Raw genomic sequence first — 20,594 nt, 5'->3', positions numbered from 1 at the left:
AAATGTATGTACCCACGAATAGATACATGAATCATTACTGGGAATAAAAGTGAGTAACATCCCATTCAAAGTTTAAACCGCCAGGTAAGCGGGTCTGGAGTTTATGAATCCAGAAAACCTCCCGCTTACACAGAAGGCGGAACACATCACCCCCTCTTACAGGAGCAACCACCCGTTCGATCACTTGGACCGATATCAAAGACAGATCACCGTCATGTTCTGAATTAAAATGTCGGGCCACATTCGTGGATTTCCTCAATCTGACATCACTAAGGTGTTCCCTAAATCTGTCTTTAAGTTTTCGTGTGGTGTGACCCACATATTGTACAAAACATTCTCTGCAAGTAATGAGATAAATAAGGTATGTAGTGTTACAATTAAAAAACCTGTTGATTTTGTATGTTTTGTTCTCAATAGAGGATTGAAAGTTAACACCCCCTAGAATATGGGGACATGTAATGCAGTCCTTAGCCCCACATCGGAAATTACCTTTCAGATGCAACCATGTTTCTGATGTATTTTTAATTGTAGTGCTAAACAGACTTGGGGATAACTGGTTTCCCAATGTTTTGGCCCTCTTGGCGACAATATTCACTCCTCCCTCTAAGATCCTGGCACAGTCCTTATCACCATACAGAATGGGAATATGTTTATTGATAATTTGTTTGATCCTGTTAAATTCCAAACTGTATGGGATGGTGAGATTAATGGAGCCATTATTGCCAGAAGTCTTAGATTCATTGAAATGTCTCTTTGGTGTAAGGAGGCTTTTCCTGTCCCTATTAAGGGCAATAGAGTATGCCCTGTCAAGGGTCCATTTTGGATAACCCCTAGCCAAAAAGCGTCTATACAAAAGTGCTGACTCTTTATTGAAAACGTCCAAGTCACTGCATATCCTTCTGATACGAAGGAATTGACCTACCGGTATACCCTTTCGAGTATGAAATGGGTGACTGGAATCAGCATGTAACAAATTGTTACCAGCTGAGGGTTTCCTATAAAGGCTAGTGACCACCTGATTTTGTCGATGCTCAAGGGTAACATCTAGGAAATCAATCTTATCAACATTGAATTGGCCAGTAAATGCCAGATTGTAATCATTGCTATTAAGATATTCCAAAAATAGGTCAAAAGGAAGGCCTTGTCTAGTGATAAAGATCAAATCATCTATATAACGAAAGAATATGACAATTTGATTCCTGTAGGGGTTACTATCTCCAAAAATGTGGACCCTCTCCCACCACCCCATGTAAAGGTTGGCCAGGGAGGGTGAAAAAATAGCCCCCATGGCTGCCCCACACTTCTGGAGATAGTAAACCCCATCAAACATGAAATAATTGTGCCCAAGGAGGTATTCCAAGACCTCCAAAATGTATGTCTTGGCCACCTCAGCCAGATCAGTATAGTGGGTAAGTGAAAAATGTACAGCTACTAGAGCTAGATTGTGGGGAATCCAAGAGTAGAGACTCACTACATCACAAGTCATCCACTGGTAATCTGGCTGCCAACAAATCTCACTGGTGATATTTAAGAGGTGCATAGTATCTCTTAGGTAACTGGGTAGAGTGTGCACAATAGGTTGAAGCTGGCCATCAAGCCACTCTCCCAGTCGTTCATTGAGAGACCCGATGCCAGCGACAATGGGCCTCCCCCGAACCGGGCGTACCCCCTTGTGCACCTTAGGGAGGTGATGAAAAATTGGGGTGATGGGATATTCCGGTATCAGTTTATCAGACTCCTTAGGGGTAAGGATACCCATAGAGGCACCTCTATCAATAAGCTCTCGCAAAGTGGCTCTGAACCTATTCAAGGGGTCACCACTTAGTCTTATATATGTATCCGTATCAGACAATTGCCTGAGAGCTTCCATTTTGTATTCACCTTTGTCTAATATGACTACCGATCCCCCTTTATCCGCATTCCTAATAACAATAGAGTCATCCTCCATCAAAGATATTAAAGCATTCCTTTCCTGTACATTCAGATTGTCATTTCTCACCTGTACCTTATTGGGAACCATTTGTTTCAGTTCAAAAATGTCCTCTTCGATTCGTTTTTGAAAAGTGTCCATCTGGGGTACCCGTGACTGAACAGGATAAAAATATGAGGGTACTTTGAATGAAACTTTGTTGACATTATCCTCTTTCTCCTGTACAGCATCTCGATTTTCCATCATTAAGTCCTCGACGATGCACAGCCATTACTTGATTTAGATCTTGGTTCGGAGGTTAGGAAGGTAGGAACATGAGCCTACAGAAAGGGGAGAACACTGGTAAACATAAATTGGCAGTCATGTTCCCCCAGACGCAGCGTAGTGCCAAGTTGTCTCCAATAATAATGAGGATGGAGGGGATGATGATGATGAGATTACTGATGCAACTTGGGTGCTGGATAGAGCAGAGGAGGAAAGTGAGGATGAGGCACAAACCCAAAGAGACAGCCATCATGGAAGAGTTGAGAGCAGTCACCCTATCCCACCAGATTGTGGAGCTATTATCTCCCGACCCACTACCCTCAGCTCAGCTGTTTGAGCCTTTTTTAGCACATGTGCAGCCGATCACACTGTTGAACTTTGCAAACTTTGCCTCAAGCACATCAAACCCGGAAAAAACACCAGCCATTTGGGTACCACATGCTTGACAAGAGCACCTGAAAGCCACACAAAAGGGATGCAATTCTGCTCCTCCTCACTCTTCACCTTTCTGGTCTACCCCTGCTATACCTCATGACCTCTTAGCAGCCTCCACTGACAGGGATGATAGTATAGTGAAAGGTTTTCCAGGTCCTTGAAGCATGTCTGCCGGTAGCACACTATCAGCTGTAGACTATAGCAGGCAAATTTCTCTGCCCCATCACCTGCAGCAGAAGAAAAAAAATACAGTCACTGCTATCCACATGCTATCCACATGCCCAGCGTCTAAATTCAAGCTTATCAAAGCTGCTGGTTTTACAACTGCTGCCTTTCCATCTGGTGGATTCTGCCCCTTCTGTGAATTTTCAGAATGCGCTGTTACACAATGGAAGGTTCCCAGTCGCTATTTATTTTCACGTAAGGCCATTCATGTTCTCTACCATCATGTGGAAGGCAATATTGTGGCATCGTTGGGCAAGGCAGTCAGCTGCAAGGTCCACTTAACTGCTAACAAGTGGACCAGCAAGCATGGTCAGGGATGATTTTTTTCATTCTCAGTACACTGGGTAACTCTGCTTGCAGCTCAGAAGGATGCAGGACAGGGCTCAGTGCTGCAGCTTGTTGTGCTGCCACGTCTTCATACAGCTAGTGGTGATGATGGAAGATTTGTCTACCCCCTCCTCCTCTTCCTCCATGCCCTCCTCTGCTGAATTGTCCTTTGAACCATAAGTACCCCCTAAGCATTCAAGGGGCTTTTTAAATGAGTCAGGCTAAAAGGTGCCATGCAGTGCATCAACTGGTCTATCTAGGGGACAGGAGCGACACCGGAGCAGAGATTCTTGCAGATCTGCGCGGGCAGGCCCAAAAGTGGTTCACGCCATGACAGCTGGAGCCAGGGATGGTGGTGTGTGATAATGGCACAAACCTCCTGTCTGCCCTTAGACAGGTAAAGTTGACATGTGCCATATCTGGCACATTTCCTCAATTTAGTGGTGCAGCATTTCTTAAAATAGGTACCCAGGGTTGGAAGATTTGCTAAAGCAGGCCAGAGGAGTCTGTAGCCATTTTAGGTGGTGATACACAGCCAGTGCTCGGTTGGCTGAAATTCAGCGGGGAATTCCACCTGCCTGTAAACTGCCTGATTTGTGACATGCCCACCAGGTGGAATGTGACTTTGGCAGTTTTGGAGGAATTGAAGCAGAGCAAGACATATGTGAACCCTTAACAGATGGTTTCCCATCCCCAGAACCCTTGAGAGTAGTATGTGGCTGGGAGGAGGCAGTTCCAGATACTGTAATCCCCAGTGACCCCAAGGAGATTGCTTCTCATGCCTATACAAACTTGCAGTGCATGGGCTCCCTCATTCTTCAAAGCCTGCGAAAGGACCTGAGAATATACGTTGCATCAAGGATCCCTATTGGTTGGCAACCCACCTAGACCACCGTTACAAGGGGAAAGCCTCTGAACTCATCTTGTCCCCACAGAGGGAGCAGAAGTTTGAATCTCTTGGGGACACCTTAAAAAGAAGTTTATGTAACGCCTTTCCCCACTCTGGAAGGCTACAGTCTGGTGGAAAATGTAATTTCAAGCTTCTGTTGGTCAAAAGAGGAGTGGGGGAGAAGAGGGTCATCTCAGTGAAGCCTTTCAAAATTTTTTTTAGTCCTTGCCATCCAGGGCTGTCAGCTTCAACATACCATCAGCAGCGTCTGCATCATATGGTGGGAGATTATCTAGGGGGGAAAACAGACATGAAGAGCTTTCCAGTTGACGATCCACTGGGTTCTGGGTCATAAGAATGGGCCACTGGCTAGAATTTCCCCAGTATGCAATTGAGCTGCTGGTCAGCATCCAGTGTGCTTTCTGAATGGGCATTCAGTGCTGCCGGAGGTTTTGTGACAGATAAGAGAGCACTTCTGTCCACAGACTCCGTAGACCGGCTGACATATATCAAAAAGTGTCAGTTCTGAATTAGCAGCAGTTTTAAAGCCTCTGATGTCGATGTTGCTGATTAAGTGCTTTCTGGATCTGGAATCTCTGAAAGACTGTCAAGGCTGCCTAGCTTTTGGGTGTTGATTTCATCCGGAAGAATTTTGGTGTAGGTTTCATGGGCACAATTAACACCCAAATACCAATTTTTCAGCACCTGTTTGACAGGTGCATATCATTTACATTTTTGACAGCAAGGCCAATTCTTGCTTTCATCAAGAAAACCACTATAGGGTTACGGTGTAAAGGTACCACCAACACTCAAAGACCATTTTTTTCTATCCAAAGTCTGCGAAAGAGACACTAGAATTTATCCAAAATATCTTGAATCTTGTTCCAAGTACAAAAAAATGTGGCCTCATCATACAGACTGGCTCCCCAAGCCGTTGTTTATAAAAAAAAAAAAAAGCTGGAATGAAAATTGTCATTTTTTTGGGCTTTATAAATGTCATTATTGCTTCAGCAGATTCTATACACAGTACAGATGTGCCAGATTACAGGCAGACTAAGGGGACCCCCCAGGCACTATATTTAAAGGAATTTTTCATTTTTATTGTTATTTCTCATTTTTATGGTTTCACTTTAAGGATCAGTAAATCACTGTTCATTTAAAAACTATATTTTTTACAAACTTTTTTTTCTTTGATACATGTCCCCCAGGACAGTTTCCAGACCCCCATAGCCATTGTATGCCCAAATACTTGCATATACGCATTCAAAATGAGCACTTTTGATTTTTCCAGTTCAGGTCCCACTCCAGTTCAGGTCCCACTTGGGATTCGTTATTTGGTTTTGAACGTTTTCCATGTTCAAAAGTTCTGCTGCGAACCGAACAGGGGGTCGTTCGGCCAATCTCTAGTTGATTGACAGCATGCCAGGGCAAATTGCAGAGGTCTTGAAAAAGAAGGGTCAACACTGCAAATATTGACTCTTTGCATAAACTTAATCTAATTGCCAATAAAAGCCTTTGACGCTTATGAAATGCTTGTGATTATACTTCAGTATACCATAGTAACATCTGACATTGAAGTAGCAGACTTTTTGAAAATGTCTTATTTGTGTCATTGTCAAAGCTTTAAGCCATGGCTGTACTCTGTATTATGTACTTCTGACCTCTGCACTCTGCATTACTTACTCCTGTCCTTTGCACTCTCCAATACATACTCCTAACCCCTGCACTCTGCATTACTTACTCTTGACCTCTGCACTTTGCATTACAATCTACTGACCTCTGAACTCTATGTTACTTACTCCTGGACTCTGCACTCTACATTAGTTACTACAGACCCCTGTACTCTGCATTATTTACTACTGATCCCTGTACTCTGCTTTACTTAATTTTGACCCCTGCACTCTCCATTGCTTACTCCTGACCTCTGCACTCTTCATTACATACTTCTGATCCCTGCACTCTACTTTACTTACCCGTGACCCTTGCACTCTACGTTACTTACTTTTGATCCGTGCACTTTGCATTACTTACTTCTGAGCTCTCCACTCTGCATTACTTCCTCCTGATCCTTTCACTCTACGCTACTTACTTTTGACCTCTGCACTCTACATTACTTACTCTTGACCTCTGTACGCTGCATTACATATTCCTGACTCCTGAACTCTACATTACTTACTCTTGACCTTGGTCCTCTGCATAAATTACATCTGACCCCTGCATTCTGCATTATATGCTCCCAGCCCCTGCACTCTGCATTTTATACTCCTGACCCTTGTACTCTGCATTACATGCTCCTGACACTTACACTCTGCATTACTTACGCCTGAGCTCCACACTCTGCATTACATATTCCTGACCCTTGCACTCTACATTACAATCTAATGACCTCTGAATTTTGTGTTACTGACTCCTGACCTCTGCACTCTGCATAAATTAGTACTGACTCCTGTGCTCTGTATTACTTACTTCTGACCTCTGTAATCTGCATTACTTAATCCTGACCTCTGCACTTTGCATTGCAATCTACGGACCTCTGAACTCTATGTTATTTACTCCTAGCCTCTGCATTCTCTATTACTTACTCCTGATCTTTGCACTCTACATTACTTACTTCTCACCCCTGCACTCTACATTACTTACTTCTGTCCTCTGCACTCTACATCAATTTCTTCTGAACCCTGCACTCTACATTACTTTCTCTTGACCTCTGCACTCTGCATTACATATTCCTGACCCTTTAACTCTGCATAATTCACTCCTGACCCCTACACCCTACATTTAATGCTCCTGTCCTGACCCCAGCACTCCAAGTTACTTTCTCCTGATCTCTTTTTTCTGTATTACTTACTCCAAACCTCTGCACTCTGCATTACTTACTCCTGACCTCTGAACTCTGTGTTACTTACTCATAGCCTCTGAACTCTGCGTTACTAAAGCCTAACCTCTGAACTCTGTGTTACTTATTCCTGACCTCTTAACACCGTGTTACTAACTCCTAACCTCTGAACACCATGTTACTAACTAACTCCTAGCCTCTGAACACCATGTTACTAACTTCTAACCTCTGAACTCTGTGTTACTTATTCCTGACCTCTGAACTCTGTGTTACTAACTCCTAATCTCTGCACTCTGCGTTACTTACTCCTGACCTCTGAACTCTGTGTTACTTATTCCTGACCTCTTCACTCTGTGTTACTAACTCCCAATCTCTGCACTCTGTGTTACTAACTCCTGATCTCTGAACTCCATGTTACTAACTCCTGACCTCTGAACTCTGTGTTACTTGTTCCTGACCTCTGAACCATGTGTTACTTATTCCTGACCTCTGAACTCAGTGTTACTAACTCCTGACCTGTGAACTCTGTTTTTACGTATTCCTGACCTCTGAACTCGGTGTTACTAACTCCTAATCTCTGCACTCTGTGTTACTACGTCCTGACCTCTGAACTCTGTGTTACTTATTCCTGACCTCTGCACTTTGTGTTACTAACTCCTGACCTCTAAACTCTGTGTTACTTATTCCTGACCACTGAACACTGTGTTACTAACTCCTAACCTCTGAACTCTGTGTAAGTTACGCCTAACCTCTGAACTCTGTGTTACTAACGCCTAACCTCTGAACTCTGTGTTACTTATTCCTGACCTCTGACCATTGTGTTACTTTTTCTTGACCTCTGAACTCTGTGTTACTAACTCCTGACCTCTGAACTCTGTGTTACTTATTCCTGACCTCTGACCATTGTGTTACTTTTTCTTGACCTCTGAACTCTGTGTTACTAACTCCTGACCTCTGAACTCTGTGTTACTAACTCCTAATCTCTGCACTCGGCATTACCCCTAACTCTTTCACACTGGATTACTTATCCCTGACCTCGTCACTACGGATTACATACTACTGACTTCTGAACCTTCTACCCTCTCCAGAGTTACATACTCCTGCTTTATGTCTTTTCTCTACATGGAGACCTTCTTCATTCTAGAGACAAAGTCAACCTTCTACGAGACATCAGTCACAGGATTGAATTCATCTTTAGCTTGTCGCTACATGTGACCGTTGTGAGATGGAAAGAGATGCCTAATGAGTGAGCCTGAATTCACAGGGGAGAGGTGATAGATCCTGCAGAGGAAAAGTGCTCAGAACAGCTTAAACACTCAGGATGACAGGCCACACAATCGGACATGAGCCGAGCCTTGTACTGGGGTAATAAAACAGTCTAATAATGAATAAGAGCACTAAGACGGATCTAATGGTCTAACCCTCTGCAGTAAAGAAACAGTTAGCTTGTCCCTTGCACACTTTACATAAGAACGTAGCATGAGGGGTATTAAATATCCAAAAGGGTGTCATCCTCTCATCCCTTTATACAACACAATTATTAGACATGTGCAGAGTACAAACATTTATTTTGTTTCAATTCAGTGCTTAACTAAATTTTGTTTAGTTAAATTCCTTAAATTCGTTCTAAAATTAGAATTTACATTTTTCGAATTCGACTGAATTAAATTTAATTTCAACCGACTTTGGAAAATTGGAATTGGCATTTGAATCCAAATTTTTTTTTGATTCGAGTGCAGCTGCCAAATTTTTCACATCTAAGAATTGCAATATGTTTAAATTCATATTAATTTCCAAATTCACATTTCGTTATTTCGTACAAATATCATTCCATTATTTCAAGGGATTCGTGTACATTCACTATTATTATTATTATACAGGATTTATATAGCGCCAACAGTTTGCACAGCGCTTTACAATATGAGGGAAGACAATACAGTCACAAGACAATTCAATACAGGAGGATTTAGAAGGCCCATTGTGATTCGGAATTCGGATACATCCGAATTTCCGAATAAGGAAAAAATGTGTCCAAATTTTGATTTGGAAAAAAGTGAATCACACATGTCCAACAATTATTACAAAGACCAAGCACTCCAATAAATTCAGGGCAAATTGTATATTAAAGCCAGTGGATGATTCCTCATTCCTCATTCACCAGTGGGGTTGGTGGAGCCAGAACGGCGGTCTGCTGTTGTAAACACAGCAGACTGTTGTTCCATCAGCAATCAACACAGGGCTCCTGTGTTCCTCCTATTTAGGAACACAGGTTTCTGTGTTGATTCCATAACCCCATCCCCTCATAGTTAGAAAACACCCCCTAGGCATACATTGAACCCTTTGAACGTCCCTGGTGTTAACCCTTTCCCTGCCAGTGTCATTAGTACAGTGCATATGGGAACAGAAGGTGTAAAAATTGGGAAACTCAGCGTAGGTATGTAGGCACAGTAGGTGTGCAGAGGTGGAAACTCCATGCAGGGATGGTGAGAACCCCTCACAATGGGCACATCAGCTGTGCAGATCCTGGAACTCTGCACAGGGATGGTGGGAACCCCTTAATAATAGGCGTAGCAGTGATGCAGACCCAGAAATTCAGTACAGATTTAATGGGAATGCCTTAGAATGAGCACTGCACTTATGCATACCCTGTAACCCAATGCAAGGGTGGTGGGAACCCTCCATAATGGACACTGCAGGTGTACAGACACAAGAACTCAACATAGTTATGGTTTGAACTCATCTTAATGGACACAGCACAATGGAGGCATGGTGGAAGCTCCTTATAATAGGCATGGTAGGTGTGGAGAGGCGGGATCTAAATGCAGAGATGATGGCAGCCCCTTATAATGGGTACAGCAGCTGAACAGACCTGGGAACTCAATGTTAGGATGGAGGGAAACCCCATAGCTAGCACAACAGCCATGAAGACTTGGGAATTCTACACAGGGATGATGGGAACCTCTCTGTGCAGACCCAGAAATTCAGTGCAAGGACGGTGGAGGCCCCTATAATGAGCCCAACAAGTGTGAAGACCCTGGAACTCAGTGCAGGGGTGGTGGGAATACCTCATAATGGGCACAACTGGTGTGCAGACCCTGGAACTCATTGCAGGGGTGGTGGGAATCCCTCATAATGGTCACAACTGGTGTGCAGACCCTGGAACTCATTGCAGTGGTGGTGGGAATCCCTCATAATGGGCACAACTGGTGTGCAGACCCTGGAACTCATTGCAGGGGTGGTGGGAATCCCTCATAATGGGCACAACTGGTGTGCAGACCCTGGAACTCATTGCAGGGGTGGTGGGAATCCCTCATAATGGGCACAACTGGTGTGCAGACCCTGGAACTCATTGCAGGGGTGGTGGGAATCCCTCATAATGGGAACAACTGGTGTGCAGACCCTGGAACTCATTGCAGGGGTGGTGGGAATCCCTCATAATGGGCACAACTGGTGTTCAGACCCTGGAACTCATTGCAGGGGTGGTGGGAATCCCTCATAATGGGAACAACTGGTGTGCAGACCCTGGAACTCATTGCAGGGGTGGTGGGAATCCCTCATAATGGGCACAACTGGTGTGCAGACCCTGGAACTCATTGCAGGGGTGGTGGGAATCCCTCATAAAGGGCACAGTAGACGTGGGGACCCGAGAACTCAGCACAAAACATGCACCAATAGAATTCCTGATAGACAGAAGAGACTATCTGATAGTTTATCTCTCCAGCATCAACCTAAAACTGACATTCGAAATTTGGGATGGACTGATCATTTAATACATCAAAATCAAAGAGATATTAGGTTGGAAATTACCTAAACACCTTCGTTTTGGACTTTAGTCTCAGAAATAATTGCCCAAAGTATTTGCTTTAATGCAAATTTCCCAAGAGTAATATAATTTACTGACTCTACCGAAGGAAGGAGGATTATGCAATTACCTGACTTCCATAACACATCGCAGGAGCACTTTCAGGCGAAGAAATAAAATAAAAAAAACACGCATCGCAATTTATTTATCTATATATTCAGGACAATTTGTCCCGCTACCCGCGTTAATATCTTTGGCGTTTATTAAGTGCTGTCCTGCCGCGGCCGGCGATGAGCCCATGGCGGATGAAGCAGTTGAAGTTTGTCAATAAATTTCGGGAACATTCAGAATGTTATTTGTTGTGTTTAGTGGAGAAAATTGCTCCCGAGAAATGAAAATGATTTTTCTCTTAAGTCTGAACTCGCGGCTTGATGGAAGAAAAAAAAAAAAAAAGAGAGAGATGATGAAGACAGGAACACGCCAGCCACTTACTTATTCCCGTTAAACAGAATTGGCAGAAAGTAGAGGCTTGAGAGTTTATCTAGACATGTAATATTGCTAAGGGAACTAGGAGGAGGTTTAAATACTCGTGATGCTATTTCTGTACTGCGCCATGCATAACGAAAGATGGTTTGGAGTTCATAAACAGCTCCATCTTTTTGCATTAGTCTTGGATAAAAACAGAGGAAAAAAGGAGATATAATAGAATTCCTCTAAGCACAATTTATATCTAAAGTGACAACAAAACATAATAAAGTCAATTTTAGAAAATCAATACCCTTTTGTATTAAATTACAATATTAAGTGCCTATATGGGCTCCTTATGTAGCCTTGGGTCCATGACACTTGTACCCGCTGCTGCATGGACTGGTTGTCGTTCTCATGCTGCACTCTACAATACTTACGCCTTACCTCTGCTCGCTACATTACTTACTCCTGGCCTCTAAACTCTACATTACTTACTCCTGACCTCGGAATTCTGCATTACTTAACCCTGGCCTCTGCACTTTGCATTACTTACTTCCGGCCCCTACACTCTGCATTGCTTATTTCTGACCTCTGCATTACTTACTCCTGACCCCTGAACTCTACATTTCTTACTTCTGGCCCTTACACTCTGCACTACTTACTCCTTACCTCTGCACTCTGTGTTACCTACTGACCTCGGAATTATGCATTACTTAACCCTGGCCTCTGCACTTTGCATTACTTACTTCCGGCCCCTACACTCTGCATTGCTTATTTCTGACCTCTGCATTACTTACTCCTGACCCCTGAACTCGACATTTCTTACTTCTGGCCCTTACACTCTGCACTACTTACTCCTTACCTCTGCACTCTGTGTTACCTACTGACCTCGGAATTATGCATTACTTAACCCTGGCCTCTGCACTTTGCATTACTTACTTCCGGCCCCTACACTCTGCATTGCTTATTTCTGACCTCTGCATTACTTACTCCTGACCCCTGAACTCAACATTTCTTACTTCTGGCCCTTACACTCTGCACTACTTACTCCTTACCTCTGCACTCTGTGTTACCTACTGACATCGGAATTCTGCATTACTTAACCCTGGCCTCTGCACTTTGCATTACTTACTTCTGTCCCCTACACTCTGCATTGCTTATTCCTGACCTCTGCACTACTTACTCCTGACCCCTGAACTCTACATTTCTTACTTCTGGCCCTTACACTCTGCACAACTTACTCCTTACCTCTGCACTCTGTGTTACCTACTCCTGACCCCTGCACTCTGCCTTACTTTCTTCTGAACCCTGTACTATATATTACTTACTCCTTGCCTCTGTACTCTGTGTTACCTACTCCTGACCCCTGCACTCTGCCTTACTTACTTCTGAACCCTGTACTATATATTACTTACTCCTGAACTCTACACTCTTCATCACTTACTCCTGACCTCTGCACTCTACATTACATACTAGTTCTGACCACTGTACTCTGCATTAAATACTCCTGATGCCAGCACTCTGCAATAGTTACTCCTGATCCCTGCACTCTTCATCACTTACTCCTGTCCTCTGCAGTCTCCGCTCTAATTCATCCCAAAGGTAATCTATTGGGTTGAGGTGAGGACTCTGTGCAGGCCAGTCAAGTTCCTCCACCCTGAACTCGCTCATCCATGTCTTTATGGACTTTTCTTTGTACACTGGTCCAAATGATTTAGTGGAGGGGGGATTTTGGTGTGGGGGTTGTTTTTCAGGGGTTGGGCTTGGCCCCTTAGTTCCAGTATAAGGAACTCTTAAGGAATCAGCATACTAAATCATTTTGGACAATTTCATGCTTCCAACTTTGTGGAAACAGTTTGGGGTTGGCCTCCTCCTGTTCAAACAAGACTGCGCAGCAGTGCACAAAGCAAGGTCCATAAAGACATGGAAGAGTAAGTTTGGGCTGGAGGAACTTGACTGGCCTGCAAAGAGTCCTGACCTCAACCCAATAGAACTCCTTTGGGATAAATTAGAACACAGACTGCAAATGCACTTCTGGAAGGATGGTCAAACATTCCCATAAACACACCTAAATCTTGTGGACAGCCTTACCGAGAGAGTTGAAGCTGTTATTTCTGCAAAGGGTCGGCCAACTCAATATTGAACCCCCAAAGACTGGGATGCCATTAAAGTTCATATGCATGTAAAGGCAGGCGTCCCAATACTTTTGGCAATATAGTGTAGCCCCAATTCTCTGGCAGTCCCACCTGCTGCTGCTTGGACTGGCTGTCATTCTGATGATGCAACCGCCCACACACAGTTTTCTCTCCTTCTCCCCAGCCACAGTGAGCCCCACTCAATACCCAGGACAGCAGAGGACCCTGTGATTGGCTGTTGTGCAGCCTGGGAGAAAAAAACAGACTGCCTGAAACAATGGGGGATGTAGGCCCCAGGAGGCAGTTCTTTTTCCACCCAAGGACTGGATGGGACTACACATCCCAGGAGGACAGAAAACTAGAAAAGGAGGAAAAGGGAATGGGAAGCCCAGGCTTTGGGCAGTCTCACATGGGAGGTGAGAGATGACCAGGAAGTGGGCTGCTGAGTTGGTGTGCTGTTGCTATTTGTTCAAGTTGTTGGAGAGAGATTGCACTGCCATACCTTTTCGGCGGGCACAGCTTGCTGTAACTAAAGGGGCATCACCAGTTCCATGAGAGATTGTCACTACAGGGTCGCAAATTGCCACCAACACTAACTGTTCCTTCGTTGTCCACTTCACAGACTGCATGGGGGTATGAGGCTGCTGGCCAAAACTTCTTTACCCTTTTTGTAAAAGGATAGTATCACCTTGTTTTGGTAAACAGTTTGAGTATTTAAGTGTTCTACTGTGAGATCCACTTAATCCTAAATACTCCAACTCAGCGACTTGGGCGCCCCAAAAATTAATAGTACTCTGGCCAGTGGGAGTGGTGTTGAGAGACTGAGACTTGAAAGGACCTTTTAGCTTCCAATTCCAATCCTTTAATTTAGGATCTCCCTAGATTCAGGGTTTAGGTACAAAGGAACTCTAAGAGGTCCTCTCATTCTTCGTGGTGCTGTAGAAAGTTGTTTTCTTTCATTGCTTATTGCTATCACTATTCAAAAAGGTGGTTGCCTTTTTAGGGATTATTTCCCAAAATAAACCCTCTTGCTTTAGCTCTGAAGTGTCAGAGAGTGTTGTATTGCCTGAAGGGTCATCATTATCCAAAATCAGGGGGACCCCTTCATCAATGGATCCTTTGGGGGCAAGCACTGCACTTATATAGTAACAGGTTTGTTTGCTAGAATGATTTTGCAGAAAAATGCTGTAAGAACAGATAGCTGTTTTTGGGATTCTTGGAGTGTCATGCTAGTCTCCTTGTTGTACAGTGGGAGTCTAAAGGTAAGTCAAGCTGATAAAGTGTATCAAGATAGCAGAAAGTAATGTCTCTTGTAATGAATGATGTGCTTGTTGTGTTGCTTGTGCCAATTCAGTAAGTAAATGTAAGTAAGTAAATGATCTAAGATGTAAAATGTTTACTTTTGGGAGGTTCCTATATGGCAACTGTTAAGGATTGCAGCTTAGTTGAAGTTTAGGTGTGGCAATTTTTAAATGGTTACATTTGTCCAGCTTGGGCCATTGTATGTATGTATGTAATGTATGTATGTATGTATGTGTCATACCTGTGGGATTACCATAAAAGTTGGAAATGCTGAAGTAGGCTACTACAATGATCCCCACTAGTTTTCGGGTTCTCATGCCGAGCGGCTGCCCTGCCACACTGTGAATACAAGAGGTCCCTCGTTCAGCATGGGCACCATTCAGGGAACACTTTTTCCCAATGTGTAGGCAGGTGCAGATTATTTTCTTCACTGCAGCGGCATTGCAGTTGGAGGAGAAGTCAAGAGGAACATGGTTCTTCTACGGTTCCATGGGTCACTGAGGGAACTATCCGATTGGATGCTGCCACCTCATGTGACTCTGGTGGCCATCTTAAGTCATGCAGAGCCTATTTAATGCCCTGGCTCTCACACGTTTAGCATGTGGGTAGTGTAGGGACAGTTCATCCATCTGGTAGGGACAGTGAAAGCGGTAGGGAGAGGTTCCAGATGAGTAGGGAAAGGATAGGAAACACGCCATCCTTCCTTGAAGCCTTCGCATTTGGGCATGGACTGGCTAGGCCCCATTCTGCCCCTCAAGACAGACGTTGTCAGCACACCCGAGACCTGCTCTGCTGCACTTTGCTGTTACATTCCGTGAGTGTCCCAGGTTAAATGTCCCCCCACCAGGCTTGTTGTGAAATTCAAACTCTGACTTTATTACAAGATTTGTTTACTGCATCTGGACTCTGAGTGTTTACTGCCACCTCCCGACGCTGCACGTCTCCACAAATGTATGCAAAGCGTTCTAGGATTGGATGAGGTGGGAGGTGATGTCACAATCTCTACATTGTCCAATTAAAGATCACTTTGAATTCATTGAATGCACCCATTATGACTGACCCGGAAACTAGTGGAGATCATTGTAGTATTGGTACCTACTACTGTGATTTTCAGCTTCCACAAGGATCGGCCAAGTATGGCACACAAATGCTTACATTGGTCCAAACTTGACCAATGTACCTACGTATGTAAATATTCCCATACTTAAGCTTTAGCTTTAAAAGCCTCCAATTTTGTGCATGAGGTCAGATTCTTGGTACACCTGCCGTGTCATTATCTCTGTAGGAATTAATCTTTCTATTTTGTTTTTTTTGAAAATTATTTTTAATGTAAGTTTCAAAAGTTTAGTACAGTACAGAGCCTATTGGGCATACCAAGGCTCATGGGACAAACCAACATCGAACAAAAAAAGGAAACGAAACAACGCAAAAACTAAAAAGTACGCTCAGATCACAGAAATGGATTGAAATCACAGTGAGTTCATACCTGAAATCAGGGATTAGGAACAAAGTAGGATGATAAACAAGGCACCTTTCCAGGTGTAATCACCTAGCTTAGTACTATATCACAAAGAACAATAACACACAATACAATTTCTCTGGAACACAAAAATACACTGGTAAACGTGTTAACCAGGCATATTAGAATCAGCATTTGTAAACTAAGATTCTACCCAAATATTCCATACTTTGTGGCACAGCCACGAGAAAGGTCAGTAGCCTTATGGAGGGATAAAGCTAAATTAACCAGATTTTTCCAAAAGTTTAACGAAGGAGCTGAGGAGGATAGCTTTACGTGCATAATAAAGTAATAAACCCAAATAAGTTCTGGAGGCCTTACAAGGAGCTAGAAGGTCTACCAGCAGCTTAATGGTGTTGAAAGAGAGAATAAATGAAGTCATGGATGTCCAGAAGATCTAGATTTGGGGACACTACCAGAAGACATAGATGAAATGCGCTGAGACTGACTCACACCTCCAGCAGTTGGCTGGGACAGACGGGTATATCCTATGCAGATGCATGGGGGTAAGGTAGACTCTATGCAGAACCTTAACCGGTTTCCGACCGCCGCACGACTATATACTGCGGCGGTCAGCCCCGGCCAGGCAGAGTGACGTATCGGTACGTCACTTGCCTGTCACTTCCTTGTGAGCCAATAGCGGGCGCGCGCCCGCCGCGGCTCGTTCACAGGGAAGTTAGTGCGTGTGACCGGTGGACCCGATGTCCGCCGGTCAATCGCCGATCGTCGGTACAGAGGGAGAAAGTCAGGCGGCTGATGTAAACAAGCCGCCTGTCATTCTCCCCTGTGTAGAAACAGTGTTCAGACGGTTCTACTATGTAGGACCGTTGATCACTGTTCCTACACTAGTAGCCACAGCCAATCACAGTAGAAAGCACGCCCCTAGGGACACACTTAACCCCTCCCTCCCCAATAAAGTTAACCCCTTCCCTGCCAGTGTCATTTTGCAGTAACAGTGCATATGTATAGCACTGATTACTGCAGTAATGTCACTGGTAACCCCAAAAGTGTCAAAAATGTCAGTCAAGGGTCCGATCTGTCCGCCGCAATGTCACAGTACCGCAAAAAAAAAATCGCAGATCGCCGCCATTACGCGTAAAAAAAAAAAACCACCAAAAATGACAGAAATCTTTCCCTTTGTTAGTAAACACAATAACTTTTGCGCAAACCAATCAAAATACGCTTTTTGCGATTTTTTTTTACCAAACATAGGTAGCAGAAAACAAATTGGCCAAAAATGTTAAAAAATTTTGATTTTTACATTTTTTTTGGGGGGGGGAGGAATTTCATATAAAAAAATGTGAAAAAATATTGTTATTTTTGCAAAATTTACGCTCTTTTTTTGTTTATAGCGCAAAAAATAAAAATCGCACAGGTGATCAAATACCACCAAAAGAAAGCTCTGTTTATGGGAAAAAAAGGACGTCAAATTAATTTAGGTACAGCGTCGCACGACCGCGCAATTGTCCGTTAAAATTCACGCAGTAAAAAAATCGCAAAAAAAAAACCCTGGTCTTTAAGCAGCCAAATCCTCCGGGGCTTAAGTGGTTAAACTGGATGAGTCTATCCCTGGTACACACTAATTGTGAAAAAGAGCATTCCCACATCTCCTCCCAATTTTTCTCATCTAACTCAGAGAAGTCAACAAGCCACTTAGTTCTGAGGGACTTAGGTCCTATATGAATCGATGGTAGTAACTCTATAAATGGTGGACAGAGGTTTGACCATGGATTCATCCCTAAGCAGGTTTTCCAAAGCCGAGGTACAGAGAGCAACTGGCTGGTTATCAAATTGAGTATTAGAGGTATGTCTGAGCTGTAAATATCTAAACCGATATGAGTTAGGTAAACCATGCTGGTACAATCTCTCTATTTTCTAAACTTTACTCTTCTTTTCATTATTTTATTTAATTCTTTAATGAATCCTCTGAGGCATATGCATTTCTTAAATAACAAATTGTATAGTTAGGTGTTTACAGTTGACTGCATACTTGTTAACAGTTAGGCGAGCAAAAGGCTCCGTATTGGGATGCAATTACATACTTGAAAAGACACAAACAGAAACAGAACCTGTATGGAAAGAAAAAATGCTACAGTACACCACTTTATATCATGGTTTAGCATTATAATTGTAGGAATAAGTTTGCATTCATGTCTCTATGTGGGGGTGGTAAAGGTAAGCCCAAAAATGGGCATAGGAACAGCATAGAGAAAGAGGGAGGAAAAGGCAAGGCAGAAGGGAGGGAGGGAAAGAAAATGTCATAGGAAAATTGGAATTATGCAATTATAACAATTGTGGGTCTAGGTAAGAATAGGGTTGGGGATGGATCCAACACAGCCTTCCCCCCCCCAGGGAAAGGGGTGTGAAGGAACACCTGGCCCAAAAACTGGTAGACCCATCAACAACTTTATACAGAGTGGGATGGTTGACCACCACCTAAAAAAGGCAAGATACACTTGTCAAAATGGGTTTCCAGTAAAACCAAGATTGCCTGAAAAATTCAGGGTTGCCCTTCAGCTATTCAACCAAATCCTCCATGTACATAATGTCACTGACCCTTGCAAACCAGTAGGCAAGTGTACGAGGAGATGGTTATTTCCATGTGCTTGGAATGCAGGTTTTAGATGCACAGAGGAGGTGCACCACTTATGATTTATCATATTAACTATTTTCTTTTAAATAAACTTTGAAACCCTTCTCCGGGAGCAGAAGTTTTTTTTTTTTTCTCCTTATCAGTATAAATAATCCAACCTCATTTTTGGGCTGTTCATGCCTCTGCGAGTAAGGTAAAAAGTTTTAATTTCATCAGCAAACCCTCTGCTGCTCTTTGTGTTTGATAGGTTGAAGGACTCCTATGGAAAACTATCATGTTTGAGATCCTCTTTGTCACCAGTGGTAAGTGTGAACTTTATCCGAGGTATTGAAGATTTTGTAGATTCTCCTTTAACCACTTTACCCCCGCTCGTTCCCGTCCAGCGACGTAGACCTACGTCGCTGGACTCCACCCCTTGTGGGCGGCACGCGCGCGCCGCCGGAGGGTCGCTCCCGCTGTTTTCAGTCACAGCGGGAGTCGGGCCAGGGGAGGAGCAGCGGCGATCGCCGCTGCTCTTACCCGATCGTCGGGGATCGAGTCTGGAGATCCGCCCCCTGGGTGTAAACACAGCGGGCGGATCTCTGAAGTGACAGGCAGGGTCAGATTGCAGGGTTCAGCATAGCTGAACCCTGGATCTGTCCTTGTGTCACTCTGTCACCTCCCCCCCCACACGTCAGTAAGCACCAGGCATACATTAACCCCTCCCTCTCCAATAAAATTAACCCCTTCCCTGCCAGTGTCATTTTTACAGTAACAGTGCATATATATATATAGCACTGATTACTGCAGTAATGTCACTGGTACCCCCAAAAGTGTCAAAAATGTCAGTCAAGGGTCCGATCTGTCCGCCGCAATGTCGCAGTCCCGCAAAAAAAATCGCAGATCACCGCCATTACGCGTTAAAAAAAAAAAACACCAAAAATGACAGAAATCTTTCCCTTTGTTAGTAAACGCAATAACTTTTGCGCAAACCAATAAAAATACGCTTATTGTGATTTTTTTTACCAAAAATATGTAGCAAAAAACAAATTGGCCAAAAATTTAAAAAAATTTTGATTTTTAAATTTTTTTGGGGGGGAATTTCATATAAAAAAATTTGAAAAATATTATTTTTTCAAAATAAACGCTCTTTTTTTGTTTATAGCGCAAAAAGTAAAAATCGCACAGGTGATCAAATACCACCAAAAGAAAGCTCTGTTTGTGGGAAAAAAAGGACGTAAATTTCGTTTGGGTACGGCATCGCACGACCGCGCAAATGTCAGTTAAAGTCGCACAGCGCCGAATCGCAAAAAGTGGCCTGGACAGGAGACAGCAAAATCCTCCGGTGGTAAAGTGGTTAAGAAGGAGGCTTTAGGCTTTACAGCAGTGGTCTCCAAACTGCGGCCTATGGACCATATGTGGCCCTGTTCTTGCCCTTTCTAGCCATTGGGGCTCTGTTCCTTCCACTGATAACATCCACTATTCCTTCCACTGACACCAACAATGGGGCACTATTCCTTCCAGTGACACCAACAATGGGACATATTCCTCCTAATGACCACGGGTCCTACAGTATGTATTTTTTCTCCCACTGACCATCAAGCCTGAAGCATTGTTTACTCCTATTATGGTAGGGAATTTTCTACCCCTACTGGCTACAGTCCAGCTCCCCTAAAGTTTGAAGGACAGTAAACTGGCTCTTTGTTACGAAAGTTTGGAGACCCCTGCTTTACAGAATAGTAAGAGGTGACAGGTCACTGAAGCAAAGCAATAAATCATCAGGTAAGTGCAAGTTCTGTAAGCAGGCAAAGGACAGGGCAGGATGTGTTCAGGCAGGGTTGTCGCTAAAGGTGGAAGCAGAAGAGAGGCTTACAAGAGAAATCAAGGAAA

The sequence above is a fragment of the Pelophylax lessonae genome, assembly GCF_965119305.1.
Source record: "Pelophylax lessonae genome assembly, chromosome: 3".
Classification (NCBI taxonomy): Eukaryota; Metazoa; Chordata; class Amphibia; order Anura; family Ranidae; genus Pelophylax; species Pelophylax lessonae.
This window is presented reverse-complemented; position numbering follows the sequence as displayed.